Genomic DNA, 13,892 nt, shown 5'->3' on the forward strand with positions numbered 1-13,892 from the left:
TCACAGTAAGACTCAGGTTTTACAGTTCCTAACACCCAATTCAACAAAACCTGACTTTTTAATCTCACAGAACGGGCATATGATTAGTGAAACTGAACAGTTCCAATTCCTAGGTGTTCAGATAGATAGTAAGCTGTCGTGGAAAACCCACATTCAGGATGTTGTTCAAAGACTTAATACTGCCATTTTCACTATTCGAACGGTATCGAAAGTGAGTGATATTTCGACACGTAAATTAGTCTACTTTGCTTATTTTCATTCACTTATATCGTATGGTGTTACGTTTTGGGGTAACTCTTCCCATTCTAGAAGGATATTTTTGGCTCAGAAACGGCGGTTCGGGCAATGAGTGGTGTGAGTTCACGAACCTCTTGTCGACCTTTGTTCACGAGTCTGGGTATTTTGACATTGGTCTCTCAATATGTATATTCCTATTTGTCGTTTCTTGTTACCAATATTTGTTTATCTCCAACAATAAGCAGCTTTCACTCGGTTAATACTCGGCAGAAATCAAACCTCCATTTGGATCGGACTTCTGTAACTCTTGTGCAAGAAGGTGTGCAGTATACTGCTGCATCCATTTTCAATAAGCTGCCACTCGAATTAAAAAATCTTAGCAGTAATCTACGCGCTTTCAAGTCGAAACTGAAGAGTTTCCTCATGGGTCACTCCTTTTATTCTGTCGAGGAGTTCCTCGAAAAATTAAGACGATTCTCATGGTAATGCTGATAGCGTTTGCTTAAACTTATGGACTGATTTTCTTTCAGGTTCATTAACATTTATTTTTATCTATTATTACTTTTTATGTTGCTAGTTCATGTACTGACACGTTCCATTACCTTGGAGATTTGCTCCTCAATTTGGTCCTACGGAACTTGACATTCAAAATAAATAAAAATAAAGTTCCGCATTTACGTAAGTAGTAACTTAAAACAGCTACAGATCAGCATTGACACACACATGCACATACACAAATTCATGCATACGTTATTTTTTAGAATCAGTAATATTAAAACTGCACTTTTTGAAAACAACGTGAAGTCGGAGCTATTGATTTCTCCAAAGACTTGCTCTCAACATCAAACAGCCTCTCAGGTGCCTTTAGCTGTATAACATGTTTGATCTTGTACTGATATGTTTCAAAGTAGATTAAAGTATTAATTGAGACGGAAGAGAAAGAAAATAAAGTAGTCTGTCAGTGCCTCGAATTTAGTGTTCGCACACTGAATGTTTTTGAATCATAAGAAGGTAACCATGTATGCTGTAAGTGGGTAGATATTACGACGAACCTGACAATATTAAGCGTAAGCCAAAAGATAACAGCGGAGAAAAGTTTCAGTTCTGTAAGTTTGTTTGACTATGCGACGAGACGGGTTTAGGTTGCAAGCGGTTTAAAAAGGCTGTAAGGCTAGAACACGCTCTCTGGAAAAATAATGTGCATACAGGAACATATGAAATTTTTCATAACTAAACCAAGGATAAGGTTTGTTATTATTCAAGAAATTTCAGCCAAGAGTGAAATGTGAAACGACAGTAGACAGATTATTTTTTGTTGATAACATATGGCAGGAATAAATATGGTACGAAATGTGCACCTGTCCAGCACAAACTGCTATAAAAAAAGCAGTGTGTTAAGTTTATTAATTCTAGAGTCCTCCCTGGATGGTACTTGAGTCATTGTACGGTGTAGGATGAGATGGACCAGTAGTAACATTTTGTTCAATTTTTATTTTACTTGTCTTTCTTCTTTATACGAATATTTTTGAAGTTTAGGATGTTGGCCCTTAAAAGACCTAGAATTTATGGAATGCTGTTCATACGAATGTGGTTATTATTTAAGTAATGACGGATGTGAGCCGGCCGGTCTGGCCGTGCGGTTCTAGGCGCTTCAGTCTGGAGCCACGTGACCGTTGTGGTCGCAGGTTCGAATCCTGCCTCGGCCATGGATGTGTGTGATGTCCTTAGGTTGGTTAGGTTTAAGTAGTTCTAAGTTCTAGGGGACTGATGACCACATATATTAAGTCCCATAGTGTTCAGACCCATTTGAACCATTTTTTGAACGGATGTGATGTTGTGGCATAAGCTTTTTCCACCCTAATCCTTGAACATGGTTTCTCACTGAAACGGGCCCATATTTGGTTTTTGTATAAAAAACAGCGGACGGTCAAACAAGCGTTTTATAAAACAGGTCATAATTGTCCAAATGAAGTATCAAACATAACGCTTAATACGACGGTTGTTACTGCTCACTTTCCAAAAGTGTTCACTCTCCTCTTCGCCTGTGCTAGACATGTCTTCCCTGCCTCGTCCGTTAACTATTAACTTTCGTTCCAAGGTAGCTGAATTCCTTAACTTTCTCTATCATTTTTTATGTTGACCCTCTTGCTATTCTCATTTCTGATGCTGCTCTTTTGTCTGTTTTAGGTTTTATCTCAGTCCATATTCTGTACCCATTCCGTTCAACATGTTCTGCATTTGTTCACTTTTACAAAGCATAGCCAGTGTCAACACCTAATATTATGAAATCCTTCCATCCTGAATTGTAACTCAACTCTTGAACCTTTCTTTTATGTACGTCATTGCTACCTTGACAGACAGCCCGGAAAGTATGTCCGAAGGCTGAATCCCTGTCTTACATCCTTTCAATCCGCCCACTTCGTGTTTGGTCTCGCAGACACACTGTTCGCTCTTGTGTCTTCAACATATCGCTTATTACCCTTCTTTGCCTACATATTACTCCTATTTTTCTCGGAATGTCGAACGTCTTGCAACGTAAGAAATTTTCGAACGCTTCTTCCATTTCGACAGATTCTATGAACGGATCTTGATATTTCCTAAATAACGCTTCCATTGTCCCGTACCATTTCAGAATTGCCTCTCTGGTCTATCTCTCCTAAAGCTGAACTGATCATCGTGTAACACGCCAGTACCATTTTTCTATACATTACTCTCGTCAGCAACTTCGATACACTGACTGTTAAGCTGATTGTGTGATAGCACTCACATCTGTCTGTTCTAGCTGTAATGCATAATTGTGTGCTCAGAATGAGATTTTCACTCTGCAGCGGAGTGTGCGCTGATATGAAACTTCCTGCCAGATTAAAACTGTGTGCCGGACCGAGACACGAACTCGGAACCGTTGTCTTTCGTGGGCAAGTGCTCAGACGGTAGAGCACTTGCCTGAGAAAGGTAAAGGTTCCGAGTTCGAGCCTCGGTCTGGCACACAGTTTTAATCTGGCAGGAAGTTTCATAATTACGTGGAAGATATTTTTACGAAATTTACATGTTATATCTGCATTCCGACAGGGTCGACGTATCAAGGAAATTCTCAAGGAATGTCATCCATGCCTTGCCCTTCATTTGATCGTAAAACATCCAAAGCTCTGTTACATTCTGACTCTAACACTGGGTCCCCTGTATATATCACATCACCTCTCATGACTTTTTGTATTACATCGTAATACAAGTCTTTCTGCTCGTAGACGCCTTCAGTCTTCTCTTTCCACCTATTCATTGTTCCATTAGACGAAAACTAATATCTTAATATGTTTTCGCTTTTCCAGTTGGAGGTTATGTGTGTTGCCAGTGAAGCTCTGGGGTGTTGTGAGAAACACCTCTCTCAGCGCTCATGATCTTCATCTATATCTACGTGGATACTCTGCAAATTACATTTAAGTACCTGGCAGACGGTCCATCGAATCACCTTCACAATTCTCTATTTTTTCCAAACTCATATAGCGCAAGGAAGGAACGAACACCTATATCGCCGGCCGGAGTGGCCGTGCGTCTCTAGGCGCTACAGTCTACGGTCGCAGGTTCGAATCCTGCCTCGGGCATGGATGTGTGTGATGTCCTTAGGTTAGTTAACTTTAATTAGTTCTAAGTTATAGGAGACTGATGACTTCAGAAGTTAAGCTGCATAGTGCTCAGAGCCATTTGAACCATTCGAACACCTATATCCTTCCGTACGAGCTCTGATTTCCCTTATTATACCGTGGTGATTGTTTCTCCCTATGTAGGTCGGTGTCAAAAAAATATTTTCACATTGGGAGCAGAAAGCTGGTGATTGGAAGTTCGTGAGAAGATTCAGCCGCAACGAAAAACGACTTTTTTTAAAATGATGTCCAGCCAAAATAATGTATCATTTCAGTGACACTCTCTCCCATATTTCGCGATAAAACAAAACGTGCTTCCCTTCTTTGGACTTTTTGGATATACTCTGTCAGTCCTATCTGGTAAAGATACGTTCCAGAGACCACTTTCCACAGTGGATGCACCTTCTGTCTGTAGGTTTACTTGAAGAGGAGTCACCAAAGTGGATGGTCAGCAGGACTTACTGGACGGCCAGCTGGCTGTGTTTGAACGCCGTGACAGCGTCCAGGACTACATCACACGAGTGACCCATCATGCCAGTGACTTGTCCGTCCAAAATTGCTCTGATCACCTTAGGAGGCAACGTCTTCCTTGACGAAGAGGTGAATGCCACTCAACCACGGCACAGTTTCTTCCAGTGATGAAGATTGGGAGACTTCCGCCTCACTGGTCTCTGCATAGATCACAGAACAATGACACTTGGCTTCGTGCTCTGGCGAGAGGATTTTCCAGTGTGTAGTGCTTGTGGTGTACAAATTGCTGTGCGCGACGTTCTACTAGTATGTGTTATATTTCCAGACCATAGGGTAGCGGCTGTTTTGTTCGCAGATCCACCCTCTAGCGTAAGAGACATTGAAACGAACGTGGTTAGAGTTTTATGGTTTAGTGATCGATCCAGCTAGGTTCCTAAGATTTTATGGAGATGGTAAGGTGTTAAGATGTTGGCTGGCTGACCTACACTATTCGTAAGAGTGCAGCCAGTCACATACCCCTGCACTACTCTTTCAGCTCCTCTTGTTTTACTTCTGTTTCAATACATCGTACAGCACCCTTCTCTGTGTACTTTTTAGGACTGTGAATGAAAGTGTTTGTTTGGATCAATGTGAGTGAGGTGAGAGTGAGTGAGTGTCTTTTATAGGTTTCCTCGTCACTGTGAGATAACACTTTTAATCCCTGAGACTGCTTTGATGCAACTCTCCATGCTACTCTATCCTGTGAAAGTTTCTTCATCTTCCAGTACGTACTGCAACCTACATCCTTCTGAATCTTCTTAGTGTATTCATCTCTTGGTCTCCCTCTGCGATTTTTACCCTCCACACTGCCCTCAGAACAGGTCCTACCAACCGATCCCTTCTTCTAGTCAAGTTGTGCCACAAATTCCTCTTCTCCCCAAATTTATTCAATACCTCCTCATTAGTTATATGATCTACCCACCTAATCTTCAGCACCACATTTAGAAAGCTACTCTTCTCTTCTTGACCAAACTAGTAATCGTGCATGTTTTACTTCCATACATGGCTACACTCCATAGAAATACTTTCAGAAACGACTTCCTCATACTTAAATCTATACTCCATGTTAACAAATTTCTCTTCTTCAGAAACGCTTTCCTTGCCGTTGCCAGTCTGCATTTTATATCCTCTCTACTTGGACCATCATCAGTTATTTTTCTCCCTAAATAGCAAAACTACTTTAGTACTCTAGATGTCTCATTTCCTAATCTGATTCACTCAGCATCACCCGACTTAATTTGACTACATTCCATTATCCTCGTTTTGCTTCTGTTGATGTTCATCTTATATCTTCCTTTCCGTTCAACTGCTCTTCCAAGTCCTTTGCTGTCTCTGACAGAATTACAATGTCATCGGCGAACCTCAAAGTTTTTATTTCTGCTCCATGCATTTTAATACCTACTCCAAATTTTTCTTTTGTTTCCTTTATTGCTTGCTCAATATACAGATTGAGTACCATTGGGGAGAAGCTACAACCCTGTCTCACTCCCTTCTCAACCACTGATTCGCTTTCATGTCCCTCGACTCTCATAACTGCCATCTGGTTTCTGTAAAAATTGTAAATTGCCTTTCGCTCCCTGTATTTTAACCCTGCCACCTTCAGAATTTGAAAGAGGGTATTCCAGTCAACATTGTCAAAAGCTTTCTCTAAGTCTACACATGCTAGAAACGTAGGTTTGCCTTTTCTTAATCTAGCTTCTAAGATAAGTCGTAGCGTCAGTATTGCCTCATGTGTTCCTATATTCCTACTGTGCTAAGAAACGTTTTTATTATCATGAAATGTATGGACTTATCTTTTGAGAAATTATCGCCACTTTATGTCTATAAAGCTTTAGAGAAACTTTCGGTGCAACTGAGATCGATGAAGAGGGCTCCTCAAGTACAAAAGCTGCTGAATGCCATGCTGCTTGGATGATATCCCACCAATAGTGAGGTGCACACCAAGCGAAATTGCGTTAAAGGTTTTGTAAGATGCTGAGAGATTATGGATGGGGATACAAAAGAAGAGCAACAGCAGTGGGAAAGTACAATGGCGACTGAAAAGTGTTGATTGTTGATGTTAAGCTCCAAAAATTAGCATCGTTTATTGTGACATCAGCTAAAGTTGGCTGAGTATATTGCAGCAGGATTCCGCCAGCTAAGGTTAGATCTCATGTACCAAATCCAATGTGCTGCTTAGAGTGCCAATGCTTCAGTCACGCCTTTATGTGTGTTGACAGTCGCGCTACACATGGCCGAGCCCTCAGGGGCTACGCATTTATTCGCTGGGTACAGACTTGGCGACCCCAGGGTTGATTTTCTGGGTGTTGTTAAATGAAGCTGTCACTGTAAGCTCTGGGCAGGCTTCAGCGAGCACTGTCGAGGCAGAGCGGTGGGATGTTGCATGTCACGGGGAACGGGGATAAGGGTTTGACTGTCTGGATGGCAAGGATGGTAAAAAGCTCTACAGAAATAGCCTCAGCCTTAATGTGTGCAGTGCACTATTAAGATGCATGGCTGCTGAGGGGCAACAGATTTTAGTGGGCAAGATCTGGGGAACCAGCTGCATCTCAGTTGTATAAGACTTACTCAGACTCATGAGGCTCTGTCTAGATGGAATTCTGTTTCCCTAGTTGCCCATGGGACAGGAATGGATGCTTTGAAATTTTTGTCGTCCTTCTTCTCCGTGTAACGGTGGTACTAACAACCAACCAAACTAGAGGGCTTGTGCAATCAGTCTTCCTGATTCTGGATTTATTCCGAGTGGTGGTATTTGCAGTACTGCTGGCCAGAAAGTGTTTTTCACGGTGAAGCGGAAAGAGATTAGTTTTGGTGAGGTCTCGTTCTTGTGTGTTCAAAAGGGTTTACAGGGAATCTGTGGCTCCTTAAAGTCCGTCAAGAAGCGCTTGTGCATAGGGGCATTGTTAGGAGAATCTTCTAATTGCCAGTAAGCAGCTACCCTTGATTCAACCTTGAGGTCAGGTTGTGGAGAGCCTCATGACGGCTTAGGACCTGTTCACTCTTGACACAGTTACACCCATTTATTTCTGTGGTGTTACTGGGTCATTCACTGCCATCGGCCTGTGATTCCGCTCTCTAGACCTCACAGAATCCGTTCAGTGGGAGATCAGTGATGGCCACCACTCCACCACTTCCCATTCCACATTCACCTGCTGGGTGGAGAACTACCTGAAGAGAAGCCAGGAAAACGGTTGTCCAGCAGGGCCAACTGGACGCTATCCAGGCCACTTTCCCAATTGGTGGAAGGAGGCAATTTTGGAACCTCTTCTCAAAGTGACAGCGTCCATGAATGGGTGGACCACATCCGATGAATGATGCATTATGCTGCTTTCTCCGTCCCAAAGTCCTCAGGTCATCTTAGGAGGCTGCAACGCCGGAAATGCATATCCTTCTATTTCCATCTCTTGTACTATAGATTTTTCCTTATTTTGTTACCTGAACATATAACATCTCTGTGTCTTAATATATTGTACTTCTTTTGCTATTTGTGTATGCATTTATGTCGATGTATAATTGGTTTGTTTTGTAAATATTATTTCTATTTTTACGCTGGGTCTTGCCTAGGGAAAACTATGCTACCGAACGATTACATCGATAGGTCGTGTGAAGAGCGAAAGTGTTTAGAATCTTTGGTAGTGTTAACTCTGTCGCGTGGAGCGCGGGCAGAGGGGAGTCTGGCTGGAGTAGTGCAGTGGAGCAGGTGTTGCCTCGCTTTCGTGGTCTGGCAGCATGTAATCGCGCTAGAATTGCTCTGTTAGTTTCTGACATGGTGTCGCGGACGGGAAGCGTTAACCGGCACACATCAAGAGCCCGTTTCGGCTGGAGACCGTGTCGAGAAGAAGGCGCGCCAACATCCAGCTTCTGCAACAGCGACGGCTGACAAAGAGTGACTGTCGCCACCTGCTCGATCGACGACTTCAAACCTTCAATCAACCAACAGGGAAGACTGGAAGCACGTAAAGTTTTAGAACTGTATGGCAGACCTCAGCTTTTCAAACTGTTCCATTTTCGTTACTATAATTACAGCAACGTAGCATGAACCTTTGTTGCTCATTGTCCCAATTGCATTACCAAGCAGGGTCCCTTCCTTTCCCGGAATGAACCCGAGTGTCGTTGAAATTCAAACGCCAGCATTAAAGTAATATCATTCGATTTCACTGCTTTAATTTCAAAGTTCAGTTAAAGTATTCATAGCTGGCTACAATATCTAGATTATACAAGCACAAATGAAGAGTGCGAGTTTTGTTACCATATTTTAGCTTACCTGTGACTGCAGCTCAGCTTGGTACATACTAAATGTTACTATTGTTAATTGTCCAGAATCATTTAATTCAGTTTCAAAGTTAAATCTCTTATTTCTAAATTGAGTAGATTCCAGTAGCACGTAACCAGGACACTAACGGCAACAAGACAGAAAATTCCGCTTCTGCACTTGAATTGCAAGGAACCAATATACACTACTGGCCATTAAAATTGCTACACCGCGAAGATGACGTGCTACAGACGCGAAATTTAACCGACAGGAAGAAGATGCTGTGATGTGCAAATGATTAGCTTGCCAGAGCATTCACACAAGGTTGGCGCCGGTGGGGACGCCTATAACATGCTGACATGAGGAAAGTTTCCAACCGATTCCTCAAACACAAACAGCAGTTGACCGTCGTTGCCTGGTGAAACGTTGTTGTGATGCCTCGTGTAAGGAGGAGAAATGCGTACCATCATGTTTCCGACTTTGATAAAGGTCGGATTGTAGCCTATCGCGATTGCGGTATATCGTATCGCGACATTGCTGCTCGCGTTGGTCGAGATCCAATGACTGTTAGCAGAATATCGAATCGGTGGGTTCAGGAGGGTAATACGGAACGCCGTACTGGATCCCAACGGCCTCGTTTCACTAGCAGTCGAGATGACAGGCATCCTGTCTGCATGTCTGTAACGGATCGTGCAGTCACGTCTCGATCGCTGAGTCAAGAGATGGGGACGTTTGCAAGATAACAACCATCTGCAAGAACAGTTCGACAATGTTTGCAGCAGCATGAACTATCAGCTCGGAGACCGTGGCTGCGGTTACCCTTAACCCTGCCTCACAGACAGGAGCGCCTGCGATGTTGTACTCAACGACGAACCTGGGTGCACGAATGGCAAAACGTCATTTTTTCGGATGAATCCAGGTTCCGATTACAGCATCATGATGGTCGCATCCGTGTTTGGCGACATCAAGGTGAACACACGTTGGAAGCGTGTATTCGTCGTCGCCATAATGGCGCATCACCCGGCGTGATGGTATGGAGTGCCATTGGTTACACGTCTCGCTCACTTCTTGTTAGCATTAACGGCAGTTTGAACAGTGGACGTTACATTTCAGATGCGTTACGACCCGTGGCTCTACCCCTCATTCGATCCCTGCGAAACCCTACATTTCAACAGGATAATGCACGACCGCATGTTGCAGGTCCTGCACGGGCCTTTCTGGATGCAGAAAATGTTCGACTGCTGCCCTTGCCAGCACATTCTCCAGATCTGTCACCAACTGAAAACGTCTGGTCAATGGTGCCCGAGCAACTGGCTCGTCACAATACGCCAGTCACTACTCTTGATGGACTGTGGTATCGTGTTGAAGCTGCATGGACAGCTGTACCTGTACACGCCATCCAAGCTCGGTTTGACTCAATGCCCAGGCGTATCAAGGCCGTTATTACGGCCAGAAATGGTTGTTCTGTGTATTGAGTTCTCAGGATCTATGCATCCAAATCGAGTGTAAATGTAATCATATGTCAGTTCTAGTATAATATATTTATCCAATGAATACCCGTTTATCATCTGCATTTCTTCTTTGTGTAGCAATTTTAATGGCCAGTAATAGTAAATGGGCCGCGGAACACGTAACTAACGGCAGATGTTCTCCGCCTCAGAGAAAGAGAGAAAGAGAGAGAGAGAGAGAGAGAGAGAGAGAAATACTTAGTTCCTCGCCACAAGGAATTTCGTATTTGAAAAGCAAAAATGCGACAACCAACTGATGACGGAGGGTTTCGAGTTGTCGGATAAATCTGAAATGGCAAAGCCAAGTAGCAGTGCTGCCAACATCCACTGGTCCCGCTTTGCATTAGAAAATACTCTGAAAGCTGTGTGATATCGCAGGAGAATCCTACCGCAGCACACTTAGCACCTGAGTTATTATCTGTGTCTTACACAAATGTGCGGCATAGTTCTACTACAGACGCTACGCGAGCATAGCTGCTACGAAAAGAAATCTTTTGGCAGATGTGCTTCAGAAACGCAACGGAGAGGGTACGGCAAGTTTAATCGAGTTTCGTTGCAGATGCTGATAGCAGATATCGTGACGTATGTGAAGTGTTTATCAAAGATTAGCGAATCTGTCTAATTAAGCAGCTGATATAATATATACCGTGCGATTGTGAAGAAATGCACTGTTAACAGCTGAAGCTGCACACGCACGTATCTTTTGTTGGCAGCGACGAAGCTACATCTGCTGAACGTAAGTTTACATTTCACAGCAGAGCCTATTACTAATAAATTCGGAAGCTGCTACATTTTGTGTTTCTGTTGCCGAGGCGCTGAAAACGTCTGTGTATATGAAACATGTTTAACAATGTAGTGAACAATAAGTGTAAAATTTTCCGTCGTTTGTCTGAAATTTTTCAATTTGCGTCTCACTGTCTTCGTAATTTCCATTCCATGCTTGAATTTTCAATCGGTCGGCGGTGTAAACAAGACTATGCATTTCTTTTGCAGACACTTGTTTCGAAATTATACCTTTCGTGAGACAAAATAAGTTTTCACAACGTTGATTACTCCCTAACTGAAGTTTAAGCTCAACAGGTTTTGGAGGCAATTGCCACGAAGGCCTTAGCATTCTACGAAATTCATTACGCGCAGCTGCGCTAATATCCTCTCTTATCACTGATAGCTTAAAATAACATCCACCATCAAACTATCTTCCATATTTTCGTTATCTGTACTTATATGCTCATATTATTTCACATTTTAAATATTTAGACTATTACCTATAAGATGCTAACATTCTCGTTTTTAGGGTTCCATACTGTAATCGGTAAGAATGGAACCATTGTATGATCAGTTTCTTGTCCGTCTGTCCAGATGTTAATATGCTCAAGAATGGTTATAGGTATAACGTTATAGTGGATTTCCCATCGACCTAAAATCGTAAAATTTGGCAAGAAGCAAAGTTTCACAGTACAAGTAAGGAAGAAAAGTCCAAAAATTGTTAGTTGGTATAGATATATAGAAAACTTGTGTTTTTCTTTGTTCGTCTGCTTGTCTATCCGTCTGTGAAACTATACTGATACTGGTTTGATGCAGCTCTCTATGCTACTCTATCCTGTGCAAGCTTCTTCATCTGCCAGTACTTACTGCAACCTACATCCTCCTGAATCTGCTTAGTGTATATTAATCTCTTGGTCTCCCTCTACGATTTTTACCCTCCACGCTGCCCTCCAATGATAAATATGTGATCCGATGATGCATCAGAACATGTCCTACCAACCGGTCCTTCCTTCTAGTGAAGTTATGCCATAAACCCCTCTTCTCCCCAATTCTATTCAATACGTCATTAGTTATGCGATCTACCCATCTAATCTTAAGGCTTCTTCTGTAGCACCACATTTCGAAAGGTTCTATTTTCTTCTTGTCTAAACTATTTATCGTCCATGTTTCACTTCCATACATTGCTACACTCCATACAACTACTTTCAGAAACGACTTCCTGACACTTAAATCTATACCCGATGTTAAATTTCTCATCTTCAGAAACGCTTTCCTTGCCATTCCCAGTCTACATTTTATATCTTATCTACTTCGACCATCATCAGTTATTTTGCTTCCCAAATAGCAAAACTCCTGTACTACTTTAAGTGTCTCACTATAGAGATACGAACTTGAAATTTATGTCAAATGTTGTGGACTACGCTTCTATGGCGGTGAAAAAACCGGTAGAGGTGTCAATTGGGAATTCGTGTCAAACACTGAGGTCTATGGGTCTCTTTGTGGTGTAAATAATTTCAGGTCCTAGGTAAATGCGGTAAAAGATGCACATATTCTGATAGTTTGAAACTCACTCATCCTAATCTAAGGAAACACCATGTACTTACATGTGAAACCTGATGCTTTAGTGACAAAGCACGAGTCTAGAATCCGAGAGTTATTGCCGTCGAATCTGGGGCAGGTCACGGGTTTATCAGCCTTCGTTTAAACCCAGGTTTCAACTTTTAGCGATAGAAAGTGTAGCGTTGAACAACAAGTGGTCTCCTTTCCCCACTTTGATAACTGCCGTAGATAAGGCGCACTGTAGTTCCCGAAGTGGCGCTCAACGAAAGGACCTGCAACAGGGTACTGAGCCACACAAAATTATTATTCCGTATATTATCCTATAAATGCATAATTAAATTTATGCTACTTGCACCTGCACTTTTAAATTTCTTTTTCTTTTTAATCTATAATCTTCTACAACTGACATGTGCTTTCACACACCGAAGAGCCAAAGGAACTGGTACACCTGCCTAATTTCGTGTATGGCCCCCACGAACACGCAGAAGTACCGCAGCACGACGTGGCGTGGACTCGACTAATGTCTGAAGTAGTGCTGGAGGGAACTGACACCATGAATCCTGCAGGGCTATCCATCAACCAGCAAGTGGGTGCAGATCTCTTCTGTACAGCACGTTGCAAGGCATCCACGTATGTTCAATAATGTTCATGTCTCGGCGGTTTGGTGGCCATCGGAAGGATTTAAACCGAGAAGAGTGTTCCTGGAGCCATTGTGGACGTGTGGGGTGTCGCATTGTCCTGCTAGAATTGCCCAAGTCCGTCGGAATGCAGAATGGGCATGAGTGGATATAGGTGATACGACAAGATGCTTATGTACGTGTCACATGTCAGGGCCGTATATAGACGTATCAGGGGTCCCATATCACTCCAACTGCACACGCCCCGCACCATTACAGAGTCTCCACCAGCTTGAACAGTCCCCTGCTGACATGCACATGCATTGTACATAGATTCATGAGGTTGTCCCAATACCTGTACAAGTCCATCTGCACGATACAATTTGGAACGAGGCTCGTCCGACCAGGCAACATGTTTCCAGTGATCAAAAGTCCATTGTCGGTTCAAAAATGGCTCCAAGCACTATGGGACTTCACATATGAGGTCATCAGTCCCCAAGACTTAGAACTACGTAAAACTAACTAACCTAAGGACATAACACACTTCCATACCCGAGGCAGGATTCGAACCTGCGATAGTAGCAGCCTAGCGGTTCCAGTCCGTAGCGGCTAGAACCGCTCTGCCAGCCCGGCCGGCATGAGTGTCACCAAATTATAAAACTGAATTACTGTTTTGACCATTCTGCCGATGACCTTATTAGTTTCGTCCCCTAGGAATCTTTTGGGCGCTGCAATCATGGACTATGCGGCTGGTACCGGCGGAGGTTCGAATCCTCCCTCGGGCATGGGTGTGTGTGTTTGTCCT

General features: G+C 43.0%; 1 protein-coding gene across 1 annotated transcript in view; it reads left to right on the forward strand.

The window, feature by feature from the left end:
• The first annotated feature begins 10,818 nt into the window (after nucleotides 1-10,818).
• The window catches only part of LOC126293570 (constitutive coactivator of peroxisome proliferator-activated receptor gamma-like), a 51,195-nt gene continuing 48,121 nt past the window's right edge, over nucleotides 10,819-13,892 (forward strand). The window contains exon 1 of the mRNA XM_049986846.1: nucleotides 10,819-10,881. The gene's annotated coding sequence lies outside the window, so the exon portion shown is untranslated. The remainder of the gene's footprint in view (nucleotides 10,882-13,892) is intronic.

The sequence above is a fragment of the Schistocerca gregaria genome, chromosome 10, assembly GCF_023897955.1.
Source record: "Schistocerca gregaria isolate iqSchGreg1 chromosome 10, iqSchGreg1.2, whole genome shotgun sequence".
NCBI lineage: Eukaryota > Metazoa > Arthropoda > Insecta > Orthoptera > Acrididae > Schistocerca > Schistocerca gregaria.